Source organism: Dermatophagoides pteronyssinus, unplaced genomic scaffold (assembly GCF_027571235.1).
Source record: "Dermatophagoides pteronyssinus isolate colony J.1.1.1.1 unplaced genomic scaffold, Derpt_VIB-CSIC_2022.12 sq0011, whole genome shotgun sequence".
Taxonomy (NCBI): domain Eukaryota; kingdom Metazoa; phylum Arthropoda; class Arachnida; order Sarcoptiformes; family Pyroglyphidae; genus Dermatophagoides; species Dermatophagoides pteronyssinus.
Genome location: NW_027461535.1, coordinates 407,300 through 429,092, shown reverse-complemented (window position 1 = coordinate 429,092; position 21,793 = coordinate 407,300). Strand labels below are relative to the sequence as shown.

Below are 21,793 nucleotides of genomic sequence, written 5' to 3'. Positions count from 1 at the left end.
TTTGAAAACTTTGATCAGAAAAATCATCTTTGAAAATGAACTAATGACAGTCATCATCAGTTTTCCAGGTTTTTTTCCCCTTTTGATACCATCGATTTTTGACCAAAAAATTTTTCCAAGTTACGAAAAACGAATGAAAGAAAATCAAAAACTTTTCCATTCCTCATTCATTCAAAACAACAAAACACCAACAACAAAAAAATCTAATCAAAATATCATTTTCATCATTCGTTCGTGTGTGTGTTTTCCCGATTGATTCAATCATCACTCATCACACTCATCACTTGATTTTTTTCTTTTCGTTATTTTTCGGTTGAAAATAAATATCAAAAAAGTAGATAATTTTCATCGATTATATTTCAAAAACGGAATGATAAATAAAAAATATGAATGATACCTGCTGATTTCATTTCATCATATTTTCACTGGTCAAATAATCAAATATGATGCTTAACGAATGAATCGAAATGATGTTGAATGAATGTTGAAACCTGTGATGCTTATCTAAATTTTCAATCTCAATCTCAATCTCAATCATCATCACATTTGGATTTAGGAGAAAAAAAATGATTCCAAAAAAGAAAAAGAAACAAAATAACAACCAAAATAACAAACGAAACAAATGAATTGAGTTGATGATTGGTTGATGATGATGATGATGATGATGATGAAGAAAAATGGAAAAAAAATCATGAAAAAATATTCATCATTAATAACCGTCGTTTCGATAAAGTAATTTTTTGTTTTTTTTTTTTTTTTTTTTTTTTGCTGGCTGGTCAATATCTTTACCTGAGATTGTATTTCGAAAGAATTCATTGAACTACGAAACGATGCCAAATCGCCGCATCGATTGTTTTTGGCACTGGCCAAAAAAAGATGATGATGCTAAATCGAGATATCTGAGGAGAGAGAGAGAAACAGATTTATACATTATGACACTTTTCGACAACAACAACAACAACAATCCGAAACCGACACACACATCATCAATTGTATGAATTTCATTGAAATTTCAATGATTGAATTGCATGAATTTCATTTTGAATTTTGAATTTTTTTTCCTTCGAAGAAAAAAAAACCGAAAATATCTGGAGACAACCAATCAACAACTTTAATCGTTATCTTTAAATATTGATCTATGGTTGTTCGTTTTCTCTCTCTCTCTCTCTCTCTCTCTCTCTCTTGGCTGATCAACATCGTGAACCCATGGTCACGAACAAAACGAAAATTGTAATTAAAATTCAAACCAAAAAAAAAAAAAAAATGATAATTTTCAAATCATCAAAAATCAAATGTTTTTTGCACTCGAAACCAATAACAAATTATAAATTCGGAAACATATTTTCTTGGTTTAAAGTTTTTGAAAACTTAAAAAACTTAAAAAAATGATAAATGAACATTGGTGGTTGTTGTTGTTGTTGGTGGTAAAGATTGAATTTTATCCAACCAAAAATAAAATATTCAACGAATGATCATCATCATTTGAAAGAAATTTGATCAAGAAATTAATACTTGAAAATTTTCCAGGATTAAAAATCAAAAACCCCCAAAAAAAATGATCAAAAGATCATCATCAACAATTTCAAAAATATAAAAAAATGATCGATGAACGTAATTCAATGATGGAGTGAATTGGATGATGTAGAAAAAAAGAGATGTTTTCAACAACGAAAAACGAAGACGAAAAAGGAAAAACGTCTTTGACAATTCAAATTGAAATCGGATTCATTCATTTATCATCATAACAGCCAAACGAAGCAAGTAAACAACCCAAAAAAAGATTTGAAAAAAAAACTGTCAAAATGTTCAAAACAACAACATCGTTTTGCCTCTTTAAAAACAAAAAATTAAAATTAAATCAACCAGAAGCCATGGAAAATGTGAAAAAAAGTTTGATTAAAATGAATTTTTTAAACAAGATGAAAAAATCCTTGAAAACAAGATCAAGATAAGCGATAAGAAATCATCATCGAAATAAGATTTTTTTAAAATGTCAATTGGTTATGGTCAATGGTTAATTCGGTAATGATGATAATTTTAAAAGAAAAAAAGAAGCGGTAAACACTTTTGATTTGAATGTAATACCCGTATATAGCAGTAGTACGGTATAAGTGCATGAAAATCTATTGGGTGTCACAAATTATAATCATCCATCAACATTTCTATGGATGTTTGATAAATGTCAATAGTTTTTAACTCGAAAAAAAATTCATTGATATTGAACTCGTAACAACAACGACGACAAAGATAACGATAATGAACATGAATATGTTTCGATCATAATGAATATCACCTCTAAAATGATGATGATAATGGAAATTGAGAATGAAGGGGTTAACCAAGCGTAACCCGAAATGAAAAATAGAGATAATCATTATTCGAAATTGAATATTGTTTTTTGTTTTTTTCTCTCGAAATCATAATTAATGATTGCGAACAAAAAAAAACAAAACTTGTTTAAAAATTTGAAGTGAAAAAAAAATAACAATTGTAAATTGAATTTTGTCATTTTTCGACTATTTCGACTTTAAAGGCCAATTATCATCGCCTTAAACAATCCAATTAAAATTTTTTGACAAAGTTTCTGTTTCAAACTCCGGTTTGACATTTACAGATTGTTTGTCGTTTGTTTGTTAATTTTAATTGAGAAAACTTATTTTTGCAAAATTTGTTTTTGTCAATTTAATTTTCAAGTGAAAAACAGCAACTGAAAAACAGCCAAAGAATTGAAAAAAAAACAGCAGATGATGATCATTTCACACTAATCTAATTATTATGATTTGAAAAACAATCATCAACAAACAAACAAACAACAACAACAAAGTTTTTTCTTTATTTTGTTCAGGATGACGTAACACGATGATAATGATGATACAGATTATAATTATCATTATGAAATTATAAACGAAAGAAAAAAAACATTTCAAAATCTTTATTTTGTTAACCGGATTTCTTTTTTGGTTAATTTTGTTTGTTTTGAATCGAATCAAAGCAAAGCAAAGCAAGCAAGCAAGCAGCAGGTATATTTTTCAAGCAAAAACACCTTTGATACACACTCTTAAGGTAATCGATAATGATGTTAATGATGTAATGATTTTTTCAAAAAGTTACATAAAAAACATTTTCATTTTTTTAAAGTTCAAGATTATTTTCTTTGATTTGTTTTTTACAAATGTCAGATTCAATCATTGTTTTTCTTCTGTAAAATATGTTATATAATCCAAACATCACATTCGTGGTCATCATCTTTTATCATCATCATTGAATGAAGAAATGGAAAAATTCATTTTGCATTGAAAAATTCTTTGATTTCCTTGTTTGTTTTTTCATTGAAAATTTTTTTGATTTTTTGAAGCGAAAAAAACCATCAAATCAGATCAATCGAATGCCAACAACCAAAAAAAATGACATTCATTTAGGTAAATTTAGTGTTTAGCTAAACACTGAAATTTCAAACTTTCAAACATTCAATCCAGTTTGACAACCAACCAACCAACATTGGGATTATTTTTAACAAAATTTTTCGTTTTTGATTTTGATTTTTTGAGTTTTTTCATCGTCTTTGCACCTGATTCGCTGATGATGATGATGATGATAACGGACGACAACAACAACGATGATGATGATCAAGTCAGGATCCGATCAGGATTATAGAAAAAAAGACGCAAAAAACAAACAAACAACAGCAAAACAAACAAAGATAATCCATTGGATTGATTTGGCTGTGTTTGGTTTTTTGTTGTTTGTTTATGTTTTTCTTTTCTGTTTTTTAAATTTCAAACAAAAATTAAATGATTTGACAACAACAACAACAACGACGAAATTAGCAAGAGAAAAAAAAATTCAATGCAAAAAAAACAAAATGTCCGAATCGATCATCAAATCAATCAATTTCATCCGACTATCAAGATTGTTGATATTATCATTGAAAATTTGAAATTTTCTTTTTTGTTTTCCATCATTACCATGGTTATTTTATTTGATAATGATGGTGGTGGTGGAATTTGCTTGTACGACGTTTAGGCAGGTAAAAATTATTATTATTGAATTAATAAATTTGAAATAGAAACAAAAAAATAAACCTAGTGTATAACAAATACAAAAATAAAGTTTAATTGGATTAAAGCATGCGAGAAAAAAATTCAATTAAAAAATTTTATCCACTCATTCGCTCTCTCTCTCTCTCTCTCTCTCTCTCTCTCTCTCTCTCTCTCCATGTTGTTGTTGTTTAATGAAATTTGTAATTTATGAAAAATCGATGATGATGATCGAAAGTACATTGGTGAGGAAATTTGGAATTTTTTCAAACAAAAAAAAAAATCAAAGAGAAATATTTCCTGTGTAAAATTTTTTGTTTCTCTAATTAAGTCATTTTTACATTCATTTGATTGATCAATCAATCAATCAATATGATCCGGTTCAAGAAAAGTTTTTTCTTTTTTTTTTTTTTTTGTTTTTTTTTCAAAAAAACCAGACTTACCCAGCAAGAAATACAGAAGAATCCGGTATGTTGTCGTTTTTTTGGAAAAAATTTGATTTTTGATTTCGTTGAAATTCGTATACGATTCCTGTATTCAATGGAAAAACAAAAAGAAAATTTGAAATTTTTTAAATAAAAAAAATCGATTGATTGATTGAAAGGAAGCGATTGAATGGATTGATGAAGGAAAGATTTCCGGGTCTATTTGGGAAATCACAGAAACAAAATCAAAATGAATTTTGCTTCAAAAAAACACACTAATTGATTAATCAAGAAGAGAATGAATTGATCATGGCAGATCGATGATGAATGAATGAAAAACAATGATTTGTTCTGTGGGGAGAAATCAGTGAAATTATTATTATTCAAACAACCTTGATCCAGATTAATAAATTGAGAAATTTGAATTTCATTTTTTTCATTTTCATTTTGTTGTTGTTGTTTTTCGATTTATGAATTTGGCAAAACAAAAAATGAAAATGAAAACAAAACGACTACATTACAATTATACATAAAACATAATCGATGACCAATCAATATTTCTTTCTACTGATCGATCTATTTCGTTCGTTTCGATCATCCGATATATTTATTTCAAAATTTATCATCATCATCACGACGATAACAACATTGAAAAATCAATTTTGTTTTGTTGTTGTTTTTCTCAAATTTTTGATCCTATTAATTTTTGGAAAAACAACAGAAACATTTTGTGAAACAAAATGAAAAAAATGAATTGAATTCACACCTTGTTTTTTGTTTACTGATTTCCATGGGCTTTCCATTGTTTTTTCTTTCATTGATTTTGTTTCGTTGCTCAATTTTCAATGAAAAAAATAAAATTTAAAATTTAAATCAGAAATCAATACGAACAAAATAGACAAATAGGTGCATGTTTGGCATCAAAACGAAACAAAAAATTTTTCAGTTTTTTAAATGGACTTTGGCCATCCATTGAATTTATTCAGATTTTCCGATTGAAAATAGACAAATTTGTGGACAGGCGCCAGCCAAATTTCATTTTTTTCATTCGATTTTTGAATGAATACATTAAACGTATTACGTAAAAAAATGGGAAAAAATCTTTGAGATTAAAAATTCAATCATGGGGAGAAAATCTAGATTTTTTTTCATTCGAAAAATAACAAGTGCAAACCAACTTTGAAAAAAAACAAACCAGGTGTGTTTGGCTGTTGTTCTGGTCCAGAATTTCCAACGCAGCTGGTAATTTTAATTTCAATTTGCAGAATTTTTCTTTAGAGAATTTTCAGAATATCGATCGATTTGTTATTTAATTTCAACGACAACAAGAAAAAAAACGAATGTACAACGTACAATTTCGGTACCTGACTGTTAATTACAAGGTGAATTCATTTTTTCAAACTAAAAAAAAATGAAAAATGAAAATATCGATTGAATCGATTGATTGAAAACTGAAAACCAAAAAAAAAAATTCTTCAATTTCTCGCCACCACCATAGGAACCTGAGAACGACAAAACATTTTGTCACCAAACAAAAAAATTGAATTTGAAATTTATGTGAGAAATGTTTTTTTTTTCATTGCTTAGGAGATTTGAATAAATTTGCCATAAAAAAACACTGAAATTTGACAAAGTTTTTCGGTTGTTGTTTACCTGAATCATTGGATAAATTCAATGACCTGTCATTTTGAATATTTTGGCCATTTGAAAAAACGAAACTTTGGCGAAAAAAAGTTTGAACTAAAACAAAAAACTCTGAAAAAAATGTTTGGTCTATCCAAGCAAAAGCCAGGCAAGCAAGGCAAAGGATTCAGACAGACAGGAATTAAATTTTTGTTGTTGTTACAGACATTTTTGGTGCATCTGGATATGGCAAAAGCACGAACCAAACACAATATACAGAAACCATGGTTGATAAAAATGTTCAAAATGAAATTTCGGACGTTCAAAACAAAATAAACAAAGTTTGCAAGTTTTCTTTTTCTTCTTTGTTGAATTATTGTTTCAACAATGTTGCTAAAACAACAGTGTAAAAAATTATGAATATTTTTCCATTTTTCAACATTGTAAATAATGGAAATGATGATGATCTAATGAACTGATGATGATGTATGTATGGTTGGTTAAAAGTTCAAAGTTCAAGTAAATCCTTTCCTTTCGACTTTATTCTGCTGCCGCTGTTTGTTCATTATGATGATAACCGTGTTTCCTTTGCATACACGTTTTTCGTTAATTGCAAAAAAAAATGTTTGTTTATCGGCGGCGGCGTCTTTGATTTCGGGAAATATTTCCAGAAAAAAACCATTTTTTTCATTTGAATTTCAATTTCGGGAACATTTCTCTATTCTATACGTTGTTATTCATTCAAACAAACAACAAAAACAAAAAATGTTTGTTCAAAATAACAACAACAACAACAACAATTATTATAATTGTTTTTCTGTTGTTGTTTCTGTTTGGAACGCTTTAAATATCAGCACTAAAACAACAACAACAAGATTCAAAAAAAAATTTCTACTTTTACAAAATTGTTGTTGTTGTTGTTGTTTTTTAAAATGAAAAATAGTTATCCATTGTATGAAAGAATAGTTTATCTTTTGGTTTCCCATTTTTACTGCTTCACAAATGAATCGAGCAAGAAGCGGACATTTTTCGCTTTTAGTTTTTTGTTTCTAATTTTCAAAAAACCAAATAATTGATTGTCATTGTACACACACACACACAAACGGTAACATTTACCGTATTTAGTGGACAAAAAAAGAATCATAATAATATTTTGGAAAATGAAACAACTTGGAACATTTGTAGAAAGAAAGAAGAAGAATAACATTGTGACTTTGGAAAACATTTGGATAATAAAAAAGTTTGCTGGAACCACTCTAATAATAATAAAAAATGTATATAAAAATTTCATAACCGGTTTTTAGTTTTTTTTTCAGTTTTTTTTGCAAAATTAGTTTTTTTTTGGTTTTCATTTCGGATTCACCCAACGGTTTTTGATTCGGGAATTGTTATCTTTCTTTAATCTAAATATTTGTCCAATCAATTTCAAAAATGAGAATCTGAAAACCGGTAGGAATTTCATTTCGGGTAACGAAAAAATCGGTAACTAGGTTCTTTGTGACGAAAATGATAATCATCATTAAATGGCTAGACCGATAATTAATTATTAGTGAAAACATACACACACACACACACACACACACACAAATACCGGATTAGAATAATGATTAAATCCCGGTTTTCATTCTGTCGGTGTATATACCCGGTAACAATGTGCAAAAAAAAAATAACCATATCAACCCGACAAACTTATTGATCAACAAAAAAAAATCCAAATAATAAGCTAAATGGACGACTGGACTAATATGAAAATGACCAATTTGACGTAGTTGAGTAGAGTGGGGTAGAAATAGAATAGATAATAACCAAAATGATAACCAGAAAAAAAACTTGCATGACTTTTTTCATGATGAAACCTTGTTAGTCTTGTTAGTTTGAAACTAAAAAAAAAAAAAAAAAAAAATTTAATTCGGAAAATTTCCAGAAAGAAATTTTCCGACTTTAAACTGAGAATCCGATTCTGTATACAGAGAGAGAGAGACGAAAACATTGTACATTTTCAACAAACTACTCTGGCCAATTAGGCTAATTGTTTTTTTTGTGATCAAGAAAGAGAAATTTCAACATTTTTTTAGGAGTTTTGTAGTATTTTTTTTTCATTGTAACTCTGGTAATAATATTCAAAAATTCAATTGAAATTATCGTGAATTTCAAATGAATGAATGAAAATTTATCATGAAACGATAATCATTATAATTCTAATTATTCATATTGAATTCATATTTACTCCCCTTCTTCCCTCACAGAAAAAATACATTATTCTTATTGTTTTTTAACTATTTGACAAAGGCAATAACCTTAAAATTGTCAACAAACAACATTACTCAACATTATTCCTAGGAACTGATTATAATTAATTATCAAATTATGATTATGATGATGATTTTTGATTGAAATCAATGCAAAACGCCTTTACAAATATTCGTTAGTTTTAGAGTTTATTGATTTTAAAAAATTGGAAAAATCAAAAATCAAAAGCAGATGGTTTCCATTGCATCCAATGTTTTTTGTCTTTTTTTTATCGATTGTTTTGAACCAATTAAAAAAAATTCTCAAGATGTTTTTTTTTCTTTTAACAAACAATCAAAACAAGATGATCATTGTCGAGATGTTTTCTGAAAAAAGAAACGCAATGAGAAACAAATAAACACACCGTGGAACACATATGGATCAAACAATATAATGATGATGATGCTTCTTTTTTTCCATATTATGAAGCACGTGTACTTGAATCGAGAGAAAAAAAACACGCGCAAACAAACAACATACATATAAAAGTCTATATCACACTCGTATGGTTCGTGTCCGATTTTCTTTTTTTAGTTTCATTTTTTTTTTATTTGGAACAATTTTCTAAAAAAGATCCAGAAAAAAAGAGGCGATTATGTCACTCTATTAACACTCTTAGCAACCAATATGATATTTATTCAGCTGAAATTTTTGTTTTCTTTCTTTTTTTTCAACTTTCATCTTGATTTATTACCCATCGATTCGTTTTGTAAAAACCGAAAAAAATCCCAAAATATAAAAAAAAAAACAAAACCAAAATAACGTAAAAAACAGACATCGATTGCATTCATTATTGGTCATCAAAGATTGCCCCAGAAAACAACATCTTTTTGTTTCCAACAAAGATCATCATCAACATCGATTGAATTACTTTGAAATTAAGTTGTATGTTTTTTCGTTTCATTCAGAATTTTCTTTTTTTCACCAAAATATATTAAATGTTTCGTGCAACCAAATGTTGGTCAATAAATTGGTCGAACTCCACCAAAAAAATATAACAACGATTAGGTCATCATCATCATCATTGTCGAAAAGTACCATGATGATGATCATCATCATCATCGAAAAAAACGACGGTCATAGAGCAAGAGAAAATTAATGTGTCTTGTGCCAACAACAACAACAATAACTGAATATTGTTGCGCAAGCTGGCTGAATAGCTTGCTGGACCTATGGTCCACCACGCGTATACCGTGAACAAAATAAAATAAAAAAGTTCAATTGTCATTAATGTGTATTATTGTGAACTACGCAAGCTGGAATTTTGATTTAGTGAAAAAAAAACGTTTTTTATTTTTCTGGTTTTGGTTGTTGTTCTGGTTTTTTTTTCGGATATCCAAGATGATCATCATACGAGGGGGAAAATACCTCTCCCCCTCCACATCTCTAGTTTATTAATGGGTGTTTTTTTCTCTGGTTCCAACATCATCATGATGTGTGCTTTATGTTTTTTTTTTTTGGAAATGGACTCAGCATGAGCAGCTGACCAACATCCAGCACAAAAATAGACTATTAATTTTCTGGAACATAGGATTTTGTTGTTGTTGTTTCGCATTTTTACCTTGCGAAAAGTACCTACATAATTTCAAAAATGACGACATCAATGATTTCGACATGAGAAATTTTTTCTGTCTCAAAAAACTTGAAATTTTTCTAGAAAAAAAAGTTTCAAGTTTTCCCTCTTCCATTATTATTATTATTATTATCAAAGGAAATCTATTTATTTTGATCAATTTTAATGAAAATAGTCACTCAAGTTTGTTTGGCTTGAATTTTTTTTCGTTTTTGGCAACCAAACATGGATATATAGAATGGATGAGTCCATACACACACTCCAAACAAACACAAAGTTTGTTATCAGAAAGAAAGAAAGAAAGAACGCAGCAAGAATTTTTTCCACAAACAAAATGAAAATTATTGAATTAAATTTTCTTCATTCATTTTCAATGGAAAACCAAAAACAGAAAATTTTTTTCCAATTTTATAAAGTGTGTATTCTATTCTATTCCCTTGTGTATATGATGCAGACATACAGTGGAATTTTTCAGCCATCAACATAGAAGGCGTCGGCGCCCATTGAATCTTTTTTCATTTTTGTTTTTCGTGAAGAAAACTATATAGATAGAGTTTGTGGATAGCTGGGATTCATCAAAACTGTAAATTCTATATAATCAAAAATGAAATGAAAAATTTCAAAAAAAATTTCTCCAAAAATTTTCATTTCATTTTTTTCTGGTTTCGCAAAGTAGATTGTTCCACAATGTACATAGTTAACACAGTGCACACACATAGGGTGGGGAACATGGTCATCATCATCGTAGGAAAAACAACAACGAACACAGCAAAATTTTTCGGGTATTTTCGGTTATTGTTGTTGTTGTTGTTGTTGACGATGATGAAAAGTTTTTCCAATTTTTTTTTCATTTTTTCAATGAAAATTGAATCAAACTTGATTTGAGTCGACTCGAAAATTTTTTGTTTGTTTGTTAAAAATATGATGATGTTTAGGTTGAGCTGCAAAGCAAAACAAAACAAAACAAAAAAGTTGGTTGAAAAATGAAAAACTTTTTAAAAAATAAAAAACGGTTTTCTCTTCTCTTTTCTTCGCTCTTTCTTTCTGGGTGTTTTTGGTGTGATGCTTTTCGGGTTACATCAATGGGCTGGCTTGAAGCATCCATCTATCAGCCAGTAGCCCAGTAGCTATATTTCAACTCTTCAAAAAATTGAAAAAAAATTTTCAAAAAAATGGGCTTTACACAATTCACCACTGTCTTTTCTGTCGTTTCTCTTTTTTCTCTCTTCATTCAAACACAGTTATGTTTGTTTGCTTGGTTTGTTTTGGTCGTTGTCGTTTTTTAGAAAAGTTATTTTTTTAAATTTCAAACAAAAAGAGAATGCGGCTATATTTCATTTCCAGGCTATATAGGTGGATGTTGGTTTAAAAAACAAACAAAATTTTAAAACGACAATGATGATGCTGACAGCCAATGAAAATCAACGAAAGAAAGAGGTTTTTTCATTTGAAAAATTGCTGTTTTTTTTTACTTTGCTTTATAGGATCTGGATGTTTGCAAGAAAGAAGCATCCCAATTGATGATGATGATGATGGTGATAAGAGATTCAAACATGGTGATATATGTTGTTGATGATGATTTAAGGGAGAAAAAATTTTACTGGCCGCCACTGTTTATCAAATGGAAATGATGGTTATCAATGGCGATGTTAACCTTGAAATAATAATGTCCTCATCGCACACTTGCTAACTTCACATTTTGAGAAAACGAGACAACGAAGATATCATCATCAACAGCGAACATCACATCACATTTGATCTTGAAAGATAAAAATCAATGTTTCTTTGCTTTTGAAAGTAAGTGTGGTGTGTGTGTGTGTGCGAACGAATAAGTATCATCATCATTTGGCGACAGACGACATCATCAATAATAATCGTAGTCGTTTTGAACAAATTACATCGTTAGCAATAACGATTATCTGATCAACAACAACAACAAATCAAACAAAGTGTGTATGATTCAAATGTTTGAATATTTTGGCAATTTGAGATTCTCGTGTTGTTGTTGTTGTTGTTTTCACCAAACAAACAAAACAAACAAAAATCAATGAATCGGATTTCAAAAGAATTAAATGAAAAACTTGAATTTTCGTTTCAATTTTCCATAATTTATTTTATAATACAAAATCAATATGAATGTTTTTGACAGTTTTTTGTTTTTGAGAATCCAAAAAAAAAAAATCTCCTGAAATCTTTTCTTTTTTTTACATAAATTTTCAATTCAAATTTGGTCACACTTTTTTCTATTCTCCAAATCAAACAAGAAAAACAAATGTGATTTGGTTTTGACAAAATCCAAATAAAAAAAACTTTGAAAAACAAAAATATTAAAAAAAGACTTGTGAATGTGTGTAAATTATATATTACAAAATCATCATCATAATCATCAAGAGAACCGGAAAAAAATTCAAATCTCGCTGAACAAAAAAACTCGCAGAAAAAAATCGAATGAATGAATGAATGATGTAATCAAATCGGATAGAAACAAATGGATAAATCAAACTATAATTATTATTTATTATAATCTCTGTATATAATCATATTTCTCCCCTTTTACAAAACAAAAAAATTCAACAAAAAATATTACAAGAATGAAATGAATATCACAAATAATATAAAAATAAAGAAATTATATATAACGGAACAGCAAGTTGAACAAAAAAAATCCAAAATCTTTTTAGTTTTTTTTTTTGGTCAAATATGATTTGATATTTGATATAAATGATATGATATTATACAATAATAATTATCCGTTTACCAGGTAAAAGGTAAATACATCTCAATTATTCTTATAACTATCAATATAATCATATAATAATGAGATGTGAAAAGTTTAAATCTTGATCAACTCTCTCTCTCTCTCTCTCTCTCTCTCTCTCTCTCTCTCTCTCTCTCTCTCTCTCTCTCTCATGGCTAATTCATTCTTACAAAACATCTCTCACATCATCATCATCATCATCATATTCATCATTCCCAATAATTTTTCTGTTTTCGAATAAAATTAACCAATTTTTCGAAAATCAAATTAAGTTATCATCTTGTCTTGTCTTCAATGATGCTGATGATAATCATGATGTAAAGTTTGAAACAAAAAAACAAAAAACTTTAATTCTTTTTTAATTCACTTCATTGATGATGTATGTATGTATGTCCAGCAGCAGCCGCATCACCAAAAATAATGATAATCATCACCCTAAATTATCGAATGTTTGGTGAAGAAGAAACTTGAAAACTTGAAAACTAAAACTTGAAACAAACAAAATTTACAATTTTCTTTATTTTCATCAAGGTGTAATTAATGAAATTAAAGTTTTTTTTTCCCGAAACAACCGAATAAAGATGTTTCGGATTCTCTCTCTCACTCGCTCGGCACCAATCCTCGCAAGTTGAAAATTTTCCCATTGATAAAGTTATCAAAAACAAGATAATCATAGGACGAATAAAGATAGGGTTTGTTTAGGCTATGTTTCGTGTTTCCACTGCTGATGATTTTTTCGATTTTTTGATTTTTTAAACAACAACAACAACCTATATATATCATCATCAGGCAAAAATTCATTCATCAATTCAATCATGGTAATCATTCATTTTTTTTTCATTCAGAAGAAAGAAAAGGAATCTAAAATGAATGAATGATTTTTCTCTCCTTCCATAACAGTTGTTTTCCAAACAACAACAACGAATTTTCGATGCTAATTTTAGGGTTTCACAACCAACCAAGTCAATATCGAGCAATCGAGAGAAAAGATATTCGAAGGCGCCCAAAAATTATACCTAGCTAGCATATCATGATGATGAAGCAGATAAAGATGTTAAAGGACAAAAAACAAAATGCTGAAGAAAAACATTGAAAATGGCAATTAATTCTTCTGCTTCTTCGTTTGGATAAAATGGAAATTTTTTTAAACAGAAACAAAAAATTATTTATCAAAAAAAAAAATCAAAGTGGAAATTGGTGAAATTTTGCAAAATTTACAAAAATGACTTTATTATCATTATCATCATCAGCGATCGATCGATTGAACGAAATGAATCGATATATAATCAATTGATTCGCCTCATAGGCTTTTTTTCTCTCTCTCTCTCTCTACCTTTATCTACCTTTTTTTCAAGTTTTTTAGCTTTTAAAAAACTGAATAATTAGTTCTCAATCAATCTCTCTCCTTATGTATCTATAATTGATTCAAATCGAATCGCAATTAGATTATTATTATTGATCAAGAAATTTTTTGTAAAGTTTAATTTGAATTTAATTTTATTGGATATACTGATGATGATGATGATGAATTGATTACACAGCTATTTTAAATGTATCAAATGATTAATTATGGACAAAAATTGAATTTGTTTTTTTTTCAATGAAAAATGAAAAAAATGAATGAAAATTCGATTAAAACAACATAAAGATAAAATTGGAGCAAAGTATTTCATCAATCATCGATACAATCATCGATCTGACCATCAACATTTGATTATCGTTATCAAATAATGATGGTTTGTTGTGGAATTTTTTTTAAACTTACCGGTAATATTTCTGTTTTGTTTGTTTTAAACTGAAAAGTTTTTGTTTTGCAACTGAAAAAAACGGAATTCAAAATGATGCAAATTTTGACCAAAATGAAGAAAAATATTGACATAAAAGACACACGCGCACACTTTATTAATTAGAAACACTGAGAGAAAACAAATCGAGAGAACAGAATAACACAGAAAAATTTGGGAAATATTTTGATTTTGATTATTTTTGAATTTTGATTTTCGTTATCCAAGAATTTTTGATTTTTTTTTTGATTAAATTTTCATTGTGAATTTATTTTTGATTTTTGATTTTCGTTTACAATCCGTTTGCCAGAAGAATTAACACTATAGGCAACGATTGGGCACTGTTGGTGTATTTGTTTTTGATTTTTGATTTTTGTCTCGAAGAATTTTCATTCAAAATTCAATTCATTTCTACCCGAATTTCTTGAATTTCAAAATGTCTATGTCCAATCAATAATGTCATTATCATCGTTGATGGTAATTGTTGTTGCTGAATGATGATGATGATGGTTGATTATCACAAAAATATAATCATCATTGGAAGAATGGTTGGCCATTTTTTTTGATTTTTTAAAATTTTTCAATTTTTTGATTTTTGATTTTCAGTTGTTCAAAGATGTTTACAAGAGAGAAAAAAGTGACAAAAACGCTGATGTTGTTGGAAAAATGTAGATCAAAAAAAGAATTGCGGAAGAAGTTTTTGAAAAAACAAAGTTGGTTTGACAATAACAAAAACAAAAAAAGCCTGGACAAATTCATTTATTACAATTTTGGACTTTGGTCGCTCATTTCAGAATTTTATTTTGTTGCAGGCCAGAAATTCAAAACAAAAACCAACAACCACCACCATCAGTTTTTTTGCAATTCTTTTATCGGACAGAAAAAAATTCTTTCAACAAAAATGAAAAACTTTCGTGTGTCCATCCGATCGAAGCACACGACAAACACTGGCTGCTTACTTCGTTTGATGCCTGGGCTAGAGCTGGCTGGCTAGCTGACTTACATGGAGATAGAGGAGAGAGACTGGAGAACTGACCTCCTGAATTTGCCGTATATATTTTTTATTTTTTTTGTTTTTCGGTTATTTTTCACACAACCGAACAAACAGAAATTCAACAAAAAAAAACGGACGAAAAAAAAATTTCATAAAACGGCGTTGCGCGCCTAAAAAACATGCACACACACATTCGATTTTTTCTGGGATAGTGGATATCCTCACTTGATACAACACAACAAAACTAACTGAAGTGAGAATCAACCAAACAAAACCAACAGGATCCAGCAATTTTCATTGGTGATGGTGGTAGTAGCGCCATGATTTTTTTCATTCATTTTTTTTCTGCCATAAAAGCATAGTGGTCATATTTTTGCATTTCGCGGCTAGCATTTTTGTTAACAGGATGGATTTTTTTTTCAATGTGGAAGTGGTTCTCATTGGTGATGATGTCCATTATCGGCTACTATTTTTGAACAAGGTTGGATGGATACTTGCTGCTAGCATCTTGATTTGACTAATCCATTTATGGAATTTTCAAATATTTTTTTTGAAATTTTTGGAATTTTGATGAAAAACAAAAACAAGAAAACCAGAAAATTCTGTGGAAACCTACACGAGAAAAATATGGCAATCATACGGAAGTCTGAAAGGATTTTTTCGTTTTTTTTCAATAGAATTTTGCCATTGTCATTTACATTTGACAAAAACAACATCAGATCGGATAATTTAGTTTGTGGTGATCGACAACAGCAGCAGCCGAAAAACAAAATTGAAATCAATTTTTGTTTTGTTTTGTTTGGTGACTAATGATGATGATCATGATTAACAATGGCTAAAATATCGATTATTTATCATCGATTATAATCGATTTTTGATTCAGAAAATTTTCAATTGTCTTTTTTTTTTTTAATTATCATATCATCATCATCATCATTTGGCCATCAAAACAGTAAATTTTACAGAAAATTTTTACCTAGAAAAAAAACTGAAAAAACTCAAAATCAAGTTTAAAACAAATGATCGAAGATAAGACTAGAAAATATGATTTTTCTGGGAACTTTCTTTCCTTCGTTATTGTTTGGATGATCAAGAACCAGGAACATCGATGATGATGATGATGATAATATCACACAGGTGTTCTATACAAACATATATTTTACCTCGTTGAAAATTCATATTTTTTAACAACGAAAAACTACGATAATCATCAAATGATAATGAAAAAAAAATTCAAAAACAACAAACAAAAAATGATGATGATAATCGATGATGAGAACATAAAATATCGATAAATCATTTCATCATTTCGATAAATTGTTGTTTTGATGATGTGTTTATCTATCCATTTTTTTGTTGTTTACTGGAATTTTTTTTTCTCTGTTTCGTTTTCTGCCTCCTTTTTCCCCCCTCCCATATCATATCATTTCAAATCGAAGAAAAATCAATCAATTTTACAAGAAAAAACAGTGAAATTGAATTATTAATTCAGGAAAAAAAACTGTGAATTTTTTTTTTGAAATTGAACAAAAACAAAAAATGTTCAATGTCATCAATTTGATGTGTTTGATGTTTGATGTGTTGAATTTTGAATTTTTTGAGAAATCGAAAATGAAAATTCATAAATTAAAATTATTTATGAATTTTGTTTTTATGAATTTATTTGATAAACGTCAACATCGCTGTTTTCGTATTGGAAAAATTTCTGGAAAAATTCTCACAATTTTATCGATCAATATCAATCAACCAAATGATGATGATGAAATTCCTTAACTAATTTATCAAATTTTTTACCCAAAAAATGATTTATGGCGAATGAATGAATAATTTTCACAAAGGTAAACGATGATGATGAGGAAAAAAACTTTGACAAGTTTTAAAAATTGAAACAAAACAAAACAATAGACCATTGTTGTTGACATCCAAAAAAAAACCAAACGACAATCAAAAATATCGATGATAATGATGATGGTGGATAATGCAAAACTAGGGAAAAAAACAAACTTTAATTGATAAAAATTGAGAAGAAAAAAAGGATTCATTTTTGAAACAAACAAAAAAACAAAAAAATTGACATTTGATGGCCAAACACCAAATCATTATTATTAAACACAGGATTCATTATTTTATCAATTTCTCTCGCAAGCTCAGGTCTAATTATGTTTTGTTGTTTCAACAAAAACAAAAAACAAAAACAAAAAACAACAAAAACAAAACACATCAAAGGTGTGCCCAACAGCAAACATCATTTTCAATAACTGAAAAAAAGAAATTTAAATTTCAAAATTCAATAAGTCATCATCATCATCGTTAATAAGCAGCCAGTCAGTCAGTTTATGCCAGTGGCCAAAAAAACCATAATAATAATTTCTTTATAAACCAGGTAAATGAAATGAATGAATGAAAAAATTTAAAATTTAAATCAACTTTTTTTTAGAAAAATTGAATTTTAAATTCATTTTTTTTGCATCTTTTCTTCTTCTGTTGTTTCTTTACGCAACAAAAAGCAAACACACATTCAAGCATTTCTGTTTGTTTGTTTCAAGATCATGGCCATTTTAGACAATGTTGTTGTTTCTTTTCTTTTTTCAAAATGCCAAAGGCAAAAATTTGAAAGAAAAATTCAATTGAAAACTCTTCATATTGGGAAAAGATGTTTGTTTTCCAACACACACTTTGCCAATCTTTTTGGTCATTTTTTTCGTTTGAATTTTTTCAATTTCAAACAAACGAAAAAAAATTGAATTTAAATAATGTTATTCAACGGGGGATCGATCGATCGACCGATTGATTGATTTGAAAAAAAGGATTGCACTTTGCACAAGGCTTGTTTTATCTAAGGATGTTACAGTTTTTTTTGTTTCTTTTCACACTTATCAACCAGAATTTACAATCAAAAAACAACAACAACAACGGTTTTATTACCCGTGAATTGTGTATTTTTATGCAAGTGAAGAAAAAGAAAACAGGAAAAATAAAGTATAATTCGTAAGGTAAATAAGCAAACATTTGATTTTGTTTTGTTTTTAAAATAATCTTTTTTTTTCTTTTGAATGAAATGAATATTTTGATTTTGTTTCAATCTTTAAAAAAGCAAAATAACATAACTTTTTCAAAATTGAATTTTGCAGGTAACCAAAAAAGATGTTTTTTTGGACAACAACATACCTTTCTTCTTATTGAAAATAAGATGTTTTGAAGTGAACCTTTCTTCTTTTGAATTCTAACCGGATGAAAAAGACTTTACGATCTTTGTGTGTGTATTGTTGATGTTTACCCGGTTGGTTGGTTGGTTGGTTGTTGAAATATTAATCGGATAATCAAATCGGATGATAATCAAACGAAGACGATGAAGAACGTCAAATTAGAATTTATCGATTTTGAATTGTATCCTGCATACAGAAAGAAAGAAAGGAAAAAAGAAAGAAAAGTGTGAAAAAAAATCAAAAAAAAAAAAAATTAAAATTTAAAATTTTATTTTTGTATCAAATCAAAAAACTCTTGAATGTAACACTTGTACAAAATCCGATTGACCGACCAATCGACTGGTCATCCTATTGATGTTTTGTTCTACAAAAAATATTAATTTTATTGCAACATTCGTTTTGTTTTTGTTACAAAAATTGATCTGATTTAGATATTTTTTTTAGATCTTTTGATTTTTTCTGATTCCTTCCATACCCCTGATTTACATTTATTTATAGAAATGTAAAGGATTTATGGATGTATCCACCATTATTATCATTGTTGTTGTTGTTGTTATTCAACTTTGAAATTTTGAAATTTTTTTTCAAAAAACTTTTTTTGATGTTACGTAACTGTCAATTGTTATTTTTTCCAAAACTGCTAACGCCATCTATCATCGATTGCGCGCAGATTTATTTGATTTTAAAAAAATGGTAACGACCTAAAGATGCGCACGATGTTTGTTCCGATAGAAAATGTAAAGATATTTCAAAACATACAACAGCCAACAGAATTATATCCGTTCAAAATTGGATAAAATATTTTCGGATAAAAAAAAATGTTCACGAATGACGATGACCAATGGTCAAGTTGAACGCGTGCTACACACACCAACACACACTTATTATATATCGTATTTCGTAATTTGACAAAAATAAAAAGCCTTATTATTTTTTTTAGTTTTTTTTGGCATAGTCCATTTCTCTCTCTCTCTCTCTCTCTCTCTCTCTCTCTCTCTCTCTCTCTCTCTCTCTCTCTCTCTCTGCCCTTAATAAAATGAAAGAATTTCATTCAATTTTCTAGTTTTTGGTCAATAATGCGAGGGTGGATGTTGTGAATGCGAATGAATGAATGAATGAATGAATGGGTGATTCGACTGGACTCAGTGAAAAATTTTTTTTCCATTTAAAATTACAGTTTTTACAATGAAAAAAATGGAACAGCTCGTCATTTTTCATTTATTATTATTATGAAATGAAATGTCCATTGCATAAGTGCCTTGGTTTTTTCCCCATTGGTTTTTGCTTTGGCTAATGATAAAATAGTGAAATTAAAAAATGCGAAAAAAATGAAAAAAAAAATGAAAATGGAACGGTCCAAAATGATGATAAAAATGGACAAACAGCAGCAGCAGCAGCAGCAGCAAATATATCACATCGCTTAGCCCCATGTTACTCCCACGCATCCAACAAAAAATTTTTTTTTTTGCATTTTTTTTTTTTTTGAAACCTCTCACGTTTTCAGTTTCTGGACCCCAGTGTTGTACAAATGACTGACTTTGCTTGTTTTTTTCTCTCCCTTCCTGGCTTTTTTGGTGCATGATGTTTTTCGTTGTCCGTTCTCTAAATTGGATTTTTTTTTAGTTAGAATTTTTTTCTTGTTGGCAGGACAGTCAACAACAACAACAAAAATTTCAATGTAAATTTTATTTTGAAAAACAGAAAAACGTTACGCCTTCGAAATGAAATAACATCAACAACGAATTGAATTTCATTTGGACTTTGATATTTCCTTCCCCCCCTCTCTAAAAAAAAAAAATCACAGCCAAATCAATATGAGTCATGGTTTTCTGTCCAGAGAGAGAGAGAGAGAGAGAGAGAGAGAGAGAGAGAGAGAGAGAGAGAGAGAGAGAGAGAGAGAGAGAGAGAGAGAGAGAGAGAGAGAGAGAGAGAGAGAGAGAGAGAGAGAGAGAGAGAGAGAGAGAGAGAGAGAGAGAGAGAGAGAGAGAGAGAGAGAGAGAGAGAGAGAGAGAGAGAGAGAGAGAGAGAGAGAGAGAGAGAGAGAGAGAGAGAGAGAGAGAGAGAGAGAGAGAGAGAGAGAGAGAGATTCATTTATTTTGGTCATTTCGATAGAAAAAAACACTTGGTTTGTGTGTGTGTGTGTCAATACAAATGAATTCACAGAATTCACAGAATTGAATCGATGAAAAAACACCTTGTTACCACACTCTCAGTGTGTGATTCCTTTTTCTTTCGTTAAGTGAAATGAGTGATGTAATCAGAGAGGAATCAACAACAAAACAAAAAAAAAGTCTAAACATCACATCATTATCATTAACGAGATGGCGACAGAAATTCTTCATTCGTCTGTGTGTGTGTGTCTGGTGATGTATTTCGGTGAATATTTTCACACACACACACACACAATGTATATATCAACACTAACGACTTTTTTCCCTTTTTCGATTCCAGAATTCAAGAATTGAATTTAATTCATTTTCTTGTCATTCAAAAAACAACAAAACAACAAGCAAAAAAAAAAATTACATTAATTCAACATTCGCATTTTTTCTGGGTATCTTTACCATCATTAACATTATCGATCAGAGAGAGAGAGAGAGAAAGAATTCAAGAGAAAGTTTATATATAGAGAGAGAGAGAATGAATCGAAAAAGATATTTCATAAAAAGTTCAAAAAAAATTTTTGTGACTTTGGCCAAACACAGAATAAAAGCCAGAATCCAAAACAAAGTTTGAACTTTTTTCATTTCATTTTACATTACATAACGTTATTATCATCATCATTATTTTGGAATTCTATAGTTTTTTTTCCTCAAAAAAAGGCTATATATTTTCATTTTGGTTTTTGGGATATGAAAAATTTTTCATAGAAGTTATATAGCCAAAATTTTTTTCGTTTTTGAGAAATATTTCAGTTTCTATATTGAATTTTTGGATTGTAAAGAAAACTTGTTAAAAAACAACCATAATCATCATCAACGGCGGCGTCGGCGTCATCGATGTTCACAGCGCATATATCATTTCGGGTTTTTACAGTTTTTTTTTCAGTTTTCAGTTTTTTTCAGCCATTTTTCAGTTTTTTTTTCAATGTCTATAGAATTTTC

General features: G+C 28.8%; 1 long non-coding RNA gene across 2 annotated transcripts in view; it reads right to left on the bottom strand.

The window, feature by feature from the left end:
• Nucleotides 1–21,793, bottom strand: part of LOC142645417 (uncharacterized) — a 52,619-nt gene that overhangs the window by 9,673 nt on the left and 21,153 nt on the right. Inside the window, exons 3-4 of one of the 2 annotated variants that reach the window (XR_012846552.1) lie at nt 18,652–18,875; nt 4,481–4,568 (exon numbers count right to left, since the gene is read on the bottom strand). This is a non-coding gene — a long non-coding RNA (uncharacterized LOC142645417). Of the gene's footprint in view, nt 1–4,480; nt 4,569–14,470; nt 16,106–18,651; nt 18,876–21,793 lie in introns of those variants that run through there. The other variant, XR_012846553.1, reaches the window with a different exon arrangement.